Raw genomic sequence first — 12173 nt, forward strand, 5'->3', positions numbered from 1 at the left:
AACGTGAGGGACGAGAGGGAAGCCAGGGACAAATCTAAAGGACCCTCTGATATCTTCAACTCAGCTCTCCATCTCGGACACAGTAATGCTCCTTGTTCAGAAGATTTACTTCAGGTGTTCCGGGAGATGTCTGACCGTGTGGTTGAAGCAGTGAGGTAGGTAGCAAGACCACCGCAATCATTTGGGGCGAGAGACCGCTACAGCAGTCACAGTCAGCCACCTCGAGCAGGCAACTGTTACAACTGCAACTCACCCGGCCATTTTGCGAGACAATGCCCATTACAGAGACGATCACCCCGTCCGAGATTTGAGCAATCTGAGGTTTACTACCCAACACATGTCTTACATTTTGATGAGTGGAATGTGAATAAACAGTTAACTAAGGTTTTAAAAAATCAGTTCTTATGTTATTTACAAATTTAAGAGTAGACCCCGACCCGAGAGGGCGCTGTTCGTGACGTCAATCGAGGCAGACTTTGCCTGTAATGCGTAGAGTAAACACAATTGCAAAGTACATGTACGGACCAAGTCGTGAGTTTTTTGGGGTTTTTTTACATATAAATCGTGACAAACAATTACTAAAAAAATTGTTTTATTGTTCGTAAGCATGTACTCTTATGTTTGAAAGAAAAAAATGTTTATTTCCAGGTGACTTTAAATGTTTATTCTCATACAGCCTAGCCAGTCTATCAGATTCCTATGGGACCATCCCTCAAACCTTGTATTTACAACAACACAAACTATAATCATTGATAATTAAATCAAGCTTAATAATTATGTTGTACATGTAGGTAAAGAGGGAACTAAATCAATCATTTAAAAATCAATATGTAATCCTTGAGATTGTACCCAGGCAAATGCTCCTGATATAATTTGTCTGTTCCTAAAATGGCTCTCTGCTGACAGTAATGACCAACATGACCAAGAAGTAGACATACTCTAGTCTGGACTACAGTAACCTAACTGCAATCCAATACCTTAGGGTGTATACCTCAGGCTCTCTGATTGCTGTAATGCATCTTAAATTGCATGCATTCTATTTATCCAACATCTCTGACATCCAATCAATTATTTTGTCAGGAGAAAACTCTGCAGCCCAAAAAACCACCAAGGATAGAAAATGTTCTTTGTCATATTTATTATATTTGGTGAAAACTTGTCCCTAAATATTTTAAAGATTTCAGAAATTGTTCAGACTTCCAGTGAAATGTATACATCGTACAGAAATCACCCAAAATAGTATCTCAAACATGGAGTGAATTAACAAGAAATAAATAAATAATCCAGAAAGATTTTAACTCAGTCATTTTTACAATAAAATAAATATAAACAAGTTTCCAAAATGGAATTTGTTGGAGAAAAAAGTGCCAAGTTGTACATCATGTGACATTTTAGAATATTTGTCTGCTTGTGAAAAGTCAAATTTTACTGGGAAACTCTGACAAACAGACCGAGTGGGAGGACGGGTTCTACAGTAGCATGTTTGGATGACATTACTGTAGCTCAGAATGAGCAACAGTCCAAACTCACTTCACTTAAACTGTCAGTTTGATTAAGAAGTAACAAGACAAACTTAAGATGTTGATCTGAACTATCCTTCTTGGTTACATAGAGCTCATCTTAAAGTCTCTTGAGTCTGATGGAGGCAAGAGGGTACAATTAGGAGGATGGGGAGGACGAGCTGATAAGCTTCACTCAATCTCTTCTCTACTTTCTAATAATAGACATGTCTGGTTGATGTCAGCGAAGGGCTGCAACTTTTGTTTGTTTGAAGAGAACCCAAGTAGTTAATATTATTAGGATTTATCGAACTGACCAATTAAATGTTCATTGTTTTACAATGTTTAATTTGAACTCATTTAAGAGTAAAAACAAAGCAAGATGTACAAGTAAACCAGGTACATTTATTGTGTTGTTTATCATTCAAACTAAATCTTTAAAACAAGATGAATGTTTTTACTACATTAGGAAGTCTTCTCATATCATGATCCTAGCATTGAGATGCAGTTGGAACTGAACAAGTTCATTTCTGTTCTAGGTGTCAACTGTTTAGACTAACGCTGTCACTGTAAGGCATGACATCCAATGTCTGAATTTGAGATGAGGTCTGTCTGACCCCAGTTTGACCTTTGGTCGTGGGAAACCATTGATCTCTTTAAGGAGTGTACTTTTTTCTATCAAAGTTGAACATGAGTTGAACCATAGGCTAACCCTTTAGTGGGGATGTGTATATTAGGTTTATGTTGTGTTGAAAGTGAATTAGCAGACTTGTTTCTAGTTAACCTTTTGCAGGTTGGGACAAATTGGTTGAATGTCTAGGAGAATGTTGGATCCTCAGATGTCAAATTTAGAGAGAGATTCTGTCAAACTTTGATGGAGTGAAACTCAACTAGGATTGAATTGTATTAATTTGTTTCTTCTCAAGTTATGAAATGGATTGACGACGATACAAGTTTATAACTGATTAGGTTATTCTCTACTCAAGTTATGAAATGGATTGATGACGATACAAGTTTATAACTGATTAGGTTATTCTTCTGGAACTGATGTTTTGTAAGCTTGATCCTGGTTCCAATCATTCCAAGATATATTTCCTTCTCTTACATGTAATTGCTAATTAGACTGGTGTGTTTGTTGATAACCGAAGGAAATGACTGAAGGTAATGCTCAAAAGGAAAACAAAATCAGTGGTAAATCATGTCTTTGATGATTATGTTATGATGACAAAAGGAAATATATTGAAAACAGTGAATTTAAGTTGACATGGAAGAATACCAAACTGAATTAATCTTTATTGTTTTGTAGGATGTACATGCAGGTCAGGACGTGTCATGTAGCTATTTAGGGGAGCGAGTCTGACTTGCACTAGAATATTTAACCCGTTTCCCCTTCTCCAACTTCTCTGCTTGTCCGCACTTTACGTTGCTCTTTGCTGTTTTATAATTATTTTAAAGCTTACAGTCTAGTCTACTGTGTTATGTTCATTGTTAATTTTAATTTGGTCACTATGGTTTCAGAAAAACAAAAATCATGATAGTCTTGTTTCAAGAAATAAAATGTATATGAATTGAGTTGATGGTTTTGCATTGCCTGGAATGTCTGTTCAACCATGGTTCAACCAGTCACCCGAACCTCCATGATATGGGCCTCATTGAGATTTCATCAGTACTAAATATAAGAACCAGAGTTTGTGATACCAACCCTGTCTGTAGGAATAGAAGTTACTAAAAGTTGTATTGACATGTTAAATCTAGTGTGTTCGATAGGAGGCCATTGTAAAATAGAAATCTGGCACAAAAGAAATAAAAAACCACCATATATTTTTTGTTGGACAGCAGTAGCTTTACTATGTCGACCTGTACTAGACATTGCACATTGCAAAGGTTCATATGGTTCTACTATGGTTCCATAACCTACACTAGAGTCAAGGACAGGTTGTAGTGATTTATCATTCACAGTTTTGAAGTGTCTATTGTAATTGAATAATACTATATTTTCTTTTCTCTCTTCTATATTCTGGAAGGACCTTGGTGTTATGACCACTTTTAAAACTGAATGATTACTAAAGCATATTGGATGATACGTTATGACACATTGGCCTACGTGTATGTCGGGATATGATTAGAATCGATACTGAGCATGTAGTTGGTGCAACAAGTTTGGCAAGTCCTATTGCCTAAAAGTATGATTGGACTGATAATGACGTCAGCTAGGTGTGGTTGACTTTTGTACAATTTTCAATTATTTAAAATCTACACATTTGCCGGTATTCTTGATGTTCATTTAGATTGTCTCTATAAACATTCTGATTGAATGGAAGTCATAAACATTCTGACATTGAATGGAAGTCATAAACATTCTGACATTGAATGGAAGTCATAAACACTCTTGACATTGAATGGAAGTCATAAACACTCTTGACATTGAATGGAAGTCTTGATTAATTGAAAATGGCCTTGACCTTCCATGGATGAATGAAATTAAAATCCAGACTGACTAATTGATGAAAAAAAGAGAGCAGCGTATCCAATTTGTAATACCAAGCCTTCATCTGTTGATGATTAAGCACAACCCTAGACAGACTGGAGGTATAAACAATTGAAGGTGGGCCGTAAATGAAGAATCCTTATTGATCCCAACCTCCAGCCTATAATAGCACACACACATCAACCATTATAGTTGCATGATGTGTTGTGCCTCAGTCTCTATGGGATTATCAGACTCTCTGTACTCTGAAGGAAGAGTACATTAGCACATGATGTACATATACATGTACATCTCATTACAGCATCTGTGTTTCATACTTGGAGACATCTTGCATATTTGAAACTCATTTTACAAGTTATTTAAATAACCTGGTCTTGATTGGGAATGAGTTGTGGAAAGAAAACCAAGGAAGAGACTGAAAATCCATCTACATATACATGCTGTGATCTATGGTGAGACTGAAAACCCATCTACAATGTTAGGCAATGATCTATGGTGAGACTGAAAACCCATCTACAATGTTAGGCAATGATCTATGGTGAGACTGAAAACCCATCTACAATGTTAGGCAATGATCTATGGTGAGACTGAAAACCCATCTACAATGTTAGGCAATGATCTATGGTGAGACTGAAAACCCATCTACAATGTTAGGCAATGATCTATGGTGAGACTGAAAACCCATCTACAATGTTAGGCAATGATCTATGGTGAGACTGAAAACCCATCTACAATGTTAGGCAATGATCTATGGTGAGACTGAAAACCCATCTACAATGTTAGGCAATGATCTATGGTGAGACTGAAAACCCATCTACAATGTTAGGCAATGATCTATGGTGAGACTGAAAACCCATCTACAATGTTAGGCAATGATCTATGGTGAGACTGAAAACCCATCTACAATGTTAGGCAATGATCTATGGTGAGACTGAAAACCCATCTACAATGTTAGGCAATGATCTTTGGTGAGATTGGAACAGGGTACCATAAAAGGAAAGAAGAAGAAGAGACCAAAGCAGGCACAGGCGGCTTGTACAGAAATGCTCATCTAAGCAGGCACAGGCGGCTTGTACAGAAATGCTCATCTAAGCAGGCACAGGCGGCTTGTACAGAAATGCTCATCTAAGCAGGCACAGGCGGCTTGTACAGAAATGCTCATCTAAGCAGGCACAGGCGGCTTGTACAGAAATGCTCATCTAAGCAGGCACAGGCGGCTTGTACAGAAATGCTCATCTAAGCAGGCACAGGCGGCTTGTACAGAATGCTCATCTAAGCAGGCACAGGCGGCTTGTACAGAAATGCTCATCTAAGCAGGCACAGGCGGCTTGTACAGAAATGCTCATCTAAGCAGGCACAGGCGGCTTGTACAGAAATGCTCATCTAAGCAGGCACAGGCGGCTTGTACAGAAATGCTCATCTAAGCAGGCACAGGCGGCTTGTACAGAAATGCTCATCTAAGCAGGCACAGGCGGCTTGTACAGAAATGCTCATCTAAGCAGGCACAGGCGGCTTGTACAGAAATGCTCATCTAAGCAGGCACAGGCGGCTTGTACAGAAATGCTCATCTAAGCAGGCACAGGCGGCTTGTACAGAAATGCTCATCTAAGCAGGCACAGGCGGCTTGTACAGAAATGCTCATCTAAGCAGGCACAGGCGGCTTGTACAGAAATGCTCATCTAAGCAGGCACAGGCGGCTTGTACAGAAATGCTCATCTAAGCAGGCACAGGCGGCTTGTACAAAAATGCTCATCTAAGCAGGCACAGGCGGCTTGTACAGAAATGCTCATCTAAGCAGGCACAGGCGGCTTGTACAGAAATGCTCATCTAAGCAGGCACAGGCGGCTTGTACAGAAATGCTCATCTAAGCAGGCACAGGCGGCTTGTACAGAAATGCTCATCTAAGCAGGCACAGGCGGCTTGTACAGAAATGCTCATCTAAGCAGGCACAGGCGGCTTGTACAGAAATGCTCATCTAAGCAGGCACAGGTGGCTTGTACAGAAATGCTCATCTAAGCAGGCACAGGCGGCTTGTACAGAAATGCTCATCTAAGCAGGCACAGGCGGCTTGTACAGAAATGCTCATCTAAGCAGGCACAGGCGGCTTGTACAGAAATGCTCATCTAAGCAGGCACAGGCGGCTTGTACAGAAATGCTCATCTAAGCAGTTGCAAGTTTGTTGAAGAAAAGCTAGCCGACAAAAGTTACATTTTCCAATGCTTTCCAAGTTATCATAGAATCTACACTGACAAAACAAAACCATATTTATCAATTTCTTGTTGACATTTTCTTTAATACTCTGAAATAAAAAGTCTGTAATATTAGCCACCTCTAGCGGTATATGGTGATGATTATACAGAAATGATTGGCTTCTAGAGGATTTAACAATCATAATCCTGATCAGAAATCAACTGTCATGTCTCTCATCGTATCTTTAGACTCTTATAAACTTTGTATGTATTTTTTAAATAAGTTGACGACACCTTTAATTAAAGCGATGCACTTTCAGAGACCAGGTGTCAGGCTGAATACAACGGGTTGTGAATCACATAAGAACACTTATCATTGACTGTGAAATATGATCACATTATGCATAACACCAGTAGCTAGTAATACTAGTGCTGTGGTGTTAATTTCATAATTTTTAAATGTCTGTTGTGATGGAAATAATTGTCAGGAGTTGAGTGAAAATGGTTTTGTTTAACCCAAGAGTGTCTGTAGGTCTCCCAAGGTGTAATCTAAGATGCTTCCTTTTAGTGTTGACCATGAAGGTATGGAGCGCCAATGGGGAAGATCCAATCAAATTGGCTGGATAATGAGAAGGTTGCGTTATGCTTACAATTATAGAATCAAACATCAACAGAAATTCATGAAAATGCCGTTTGGGACAAAGCGGTTTTATGAGACCCCTTAATTTGAGTCTTTGTTTGAGTCAGGTATGTATTGTTTGGAATACAGATCTTATGTAGTTATTAAGTATATATAACTTAAAAATGTATAACATTAATTCAGATCGTTGACAGCTTTTTATGAGAAGTCCATTAATTTAATAATGACAGTTTTTACCAATAATGTCACTTTGTTCTCTTTGTTAGCAACGTGAATAGATTTGATAAAGATTTTATCAGACTATAAAGATGATTTGGGCGGCTGTTTTTACCAGAACATAACCGTCATAGCAACGTAGACTCCTATTCACTTCTAGTTTCACTGCACTTGGGAATGTTTATCCCCAGAACAAATCAGGTAAACTAATATCATCTGTGGACATTGCTAGCATAGTTTGTCGGTCGAGTGTGGTCAATTTATCATTGGTAGAGAGGTGATGCTTGAGCGTTTTAGAATCAATGGCTGCCAGATGGCGACTGAGATTTTATCAAGGATCATAGCCTTCCCTGGTATCTAGGCTAAGCGCCGCTATTTATGTAATCATCATAAATGCTAGATTAGGAATATTATTGGACATGAAATGAATTAAGTGAGAAAAGGGTTCTACTGACATTCTTGAGAAATAATAGAAATATATGAAGATGTGTTTAAAAGAACAAGCAATGTTTGTCAGTGTGATTGTGGTATTTTCAATGTCTTTTATGTCAACCCGGGTTTGAATCCCTCTCTGGGTGGCCTGACATTGGTTCAGTTTCATGGTGCTGCAAAATAAGACCGAAGTATGAAACTTCACATGTGTATTATTATACACATAATGAATGTTTATGAGTGCAATGGTGCGAATAATGTTCATGAGTTGAAAGATGGAATGTTCTATTCAACGAGGCGGAGCCGAGTTGAATGGAACATTCCAGCTTTCAACGAATGAACATATTCGCACCATTGCACGAATGAAAAACATTCATTATTTGTTTTATATAACATCCAAGTAGATCTTTGTCATTTTGATTGAAAGATACAACTTTCAAAACAAAGCGTAGGCCTAAAATTTTTAATTGCAGAAGCCGAATGCTACAAATTTTACTAATTTTTATGCCTTGCAGTAACACCTGCTGCGTTACCAAAGGCACGCGCACGCAGTGATGTTTTTACTCAGCTTTTTCGTTCCATCCGAAAAGTACCATTGCACGCTGCCAGCGTGCAATGGTACTTTTCGGATGGAACGAAAAAGCACAGTGAGTGACTCAGCGTGCAATGGTACTTTTATTTGCTATCACGTGACAGACAATCCTCCAATCAAATACAAGGATCTGCAAAGAAAACTACTGGAAGCTTGAACACTCTGTGCTGGCTAACTTTGACCATTACTTGTGCTGGCTAACTTTGACCATTCCTTGTGCTAATGCAAGGATATCTCTTATAGCTAAGTCGTTTTCTCAGGCCAATATTTAGCAGCTAAGAAAGCAGTGAAGTGAGCTTTTCTGTGAACATCAATCCTTCAGGCACTTTGACTTGACAGTCCATTCTGGATAAGTTGTCTTTAACCAGAATTATACATTGTCTTCTGAAGGACAATATTTGATTTCAATTGTTCTTCTTGATAACCAAGTCATTTGTATAATTTCCAATCTAAGATCACACCTGTTTGTTGCTACATTCTGCATTTAGATGACCATTCCAACATAATCAGAGAATTCAAGGAACTCTAGTTGCTGCCATTTCAAGGTTTTGTTTGGTGAGGAAAATTGACAACGGATGTGGTATTTTACAAAATGCAGTCCAGGATGAAATAAGATTCCTGCAAATCTTGACATCAAATCCTGTCTTTCATTAAATGAATCAAGTGGATTTCCATACATAAAGTTGATAAAGTTGGTGTAGTTTGACATTTAAAAGCTGATTGTTGGGCAGCATTTGTCTCGCCATTGATTGATTTCAAGCCTCCGTCCTTTTCTTATTGTATTTTAAGACACACACATCTTGAGGGAGTCCAGGTAGAGAGTTGTGAATTCCTTAGTGAGAGCTTTAAACATATGGAGATTAATTGAGTCCCCTTTGGTGAGGTTTAAAACTATCAAGCATGGTGTTGTAACAGGAATAATCACAGAGTGTGTAGTATTACCTTAGGGAGAAGATTATAATCTATAAGAAGAGAGGGAGATGAAGATGTAGATGAACTAGAGATCTTAAAGACACTGGACACTATTGGTAATTGTCAAAGACCAGTCTTCTCACTTGGTGTATCTCAACATGCATAAAATAACAAACCTGTGAAAATTTAAGCTCAATTGGTGGTTGAAGTTGCGAGATAATAATGAAAGAGAAAACACCCCTTCAGATGCTTGATTTCGAGACCTCAAATTCTAAATCTAAGGTCTTGAAATCAAATTCGTGGAAAATTACTTCTTTGTCAAAAACTACGTTACTTCAGAGGGTAGGCTTGGGCGATATCACGATATTATCGAATACCGCGATATTAATTTGGAAACGATTTCGATATCGGATGGATTTGGTTTTAATCGAAATATCGATATATCGCGCAATATCGCGATATATCGCGATAATCGCGATATATCGCGATATCGATTAAATATCGCGATGTATTTGCTAGCTCAGACATCTTGCACCCCATGGGTTTGAAGTAAAACCAAATGAATAGGTCATTAGAACACCTCTCTTATGCTATGACTGTCTCTTCTACAACTTTTACTTGGAGTTTGAAGACTGATGATGTCAAATTTAATTAATCGCGATTATATCGAATATCGCGATATATTGTCGGCGATATATCGTGAATAAAATAAATCGATATCGCCCAAGCTTATCAGAGGGAGCCGTTTCTCAAAATGTTTTATACTATCAACCTCTCCCCATTACTCATTACCGAGTTTAAGGTTTTATGCTAATCATTATTTTGAGTATTTACCGATAGTGTCCACTGCCTTTAAGGGATGTATGTACGAAGATGTCTGTAGATGAATTAGAGATCTTAATGGATGTATGTACATGGGCTCCAGGGTCGATTTACTCCCTTAAGAATTCATGCAATCAATAACTTACTATTGTTTCTGCTTTCCCCTTCAGAGTAACTCACTTTAGGCTTGGCTTTTGTATACAATTTTAGAAAAATATGAATAGAGATTTGGAACAAGATTGTAGGCATACAGCATCTCACATATTGGCTTCTTCAGGAGTTTATTTTGTTAAACTGTTAATTATACAATGTATGTACTGTGATGTAGATAAATCGATCACCACATCAATATCTAAACAATGTCTTTGAATATAGGTTTTCCGATGTTGGCCTTTGAAATGAAATCATTTTCCCCTTCATAGTAATTACTCTGAATTGGGCAATTCATTTCTCCAACTGCCAGTTGCTGTGGCAGTAAGTTGGTGCTATGACTGGTCCTTGGGGCAGTAAGTCCGTGCTATGACTGGTCCTAAAGGCCCTGATAGGGAAGTAAGTTTGTGCCCTGACTGGTGTCCTAAAGGCCCTGACTAGGGAAGTAAGTTCGTGCGTTGACTGGTCTTGAAGAGCCACATCTTAAGGGTTTGAATGGACAGGACTTTAATGCATGTTTCCTGTAACACAATGCGCCTGATGGACAACCGAGGGATACGGTAGGATGGTACTCAAGTATGTGTGCAAGCACACTGTACGTGGTGTGCAGCTCCTAAGGTTCACCCATCAAGTAGACTCTTTGCATACATGATTATGTATAGGTGACTACTGTCCCAATCGCTAATGCTGAATTAGTGTTTCATAGCTGGAAATTACAAATTGCCTGAATGTGTATTGTGTAGTGGAGGGAAATATTGTGGATAATTATGTAAATCTATCATTAATCTATACACCCATATGAATGTGGAATTTTGGATTATGAACCAGTTTCCACAGTGCATACAAAAACCTGTACAGAAAGCATGCTCAAACATCGTTATTGTTTTTTTGTTTTTTTTACTGAGAGAATTTACAGTCAATGAAATAATTTTAAATGTAAATAACAATAATAAAGAAGTTTAATACAGTGCCAATATTGGCCTAAAAATATGTGCAATAAACCATGGAGGTAGTGATTAAACACTTGACTGATAACGCAGACAGGACTATTCCTCAGTACATTACACTTTATATAATGGGTTTTCCATCAAGTTTGATTCATTATTTACAATAATTGTTTTTTTTTTTTTTAATTAAATTAACACCCAGAAGCAAAAACCACTTCCCTTCCGGGATATATTCAGTTTTATTATTATTCCCAAGTGTTTTACATTAGTCTAGGCACCTCTTCCAATTTGAACATGTGCAGCAGTTCGATCATCTTTCATAAAAGAGAAAAAAATAGTTGAATATGAGATTTCCTGCGGCAGTGACTGGTATATAATTTTGGCTATTTTGTGGTTCTTTCCTCCTTCACAATGAAACCGGAACCCTATTTAGTAGATCCACCTTAGGCCTTTATGGAAACAACGTCTGATAATAATAAAGAGCAACCTAAACCCCCCTGGTTCTCTCTGACCGGTAACACACTGCTAACCCTATATCAATAACAATATCGCAGTGTAAATGGCATCATTCAATAAACTCTCACAATTCTGCTTTGGTTAAAAGCAATTGGAGCCCGTTAGTGAAATGACATACAGGCCGTATTGGGCCAACGCTAGAAGGCATGCTTTGGTATATGAACCATGCTTCCGCCAGTCCTCATAACGCATTCAAGCATACACCATTGGTATTTCATGTCATATTTCTGGCTAGTATTGTCATATAAGATTCAATGTCAGTACCAGGTGTTATGTTCTCAAGGATACATGTATAAGAGCTTTACTGGGTTGTACATTACATGGATGGAGCCTGGTATGAGGGAATGGATGGGACATGTATAAGAGCTTTACTGGGTTGTACATTACATGGATGGAACCTGGTATGAGGGAATGGATGGGACATGTATAAGAGCTTTACTGGGTTGTACATTACATGGATGGAGCCTGGTATGAGGGAATGGATGGGACATGTATAAGAGCTTTACTGGGTTGTACATTACATGGATGGAGCCTGGTATGAGGGAATGGATGGGACATGTATAAGAGCTTTACTGGGTTGTACATTACATGGATGGAGCCTGGTATGAGGGAATGGATGGGACATGTATAAGAGCTTTACTGGGTTGTACATTACATGGATGGAGCCTGGTATGAGGGAATGGATGGGACATGGATAAGAGCTTTACTGGGTTGTACATTACATGGATGGAACCTGGTATGAGGGAATGGATGGGACATGTATAAGAGCT

This window comes from Asterias rubens, chromosome 7 (genome assembly GCF_902459465.1).
Source record: "Asterias rubens chromosome 7, eAstRub1.3, whole genome shotgun sequence".
NCBI classification, from domain to species: domain Eukaryota; kingdom Metazoa; phylum Echinodermata; class Asteroidea; order Forcipulatida; family Asteriidae; genus Asterias; species Asterias rubens.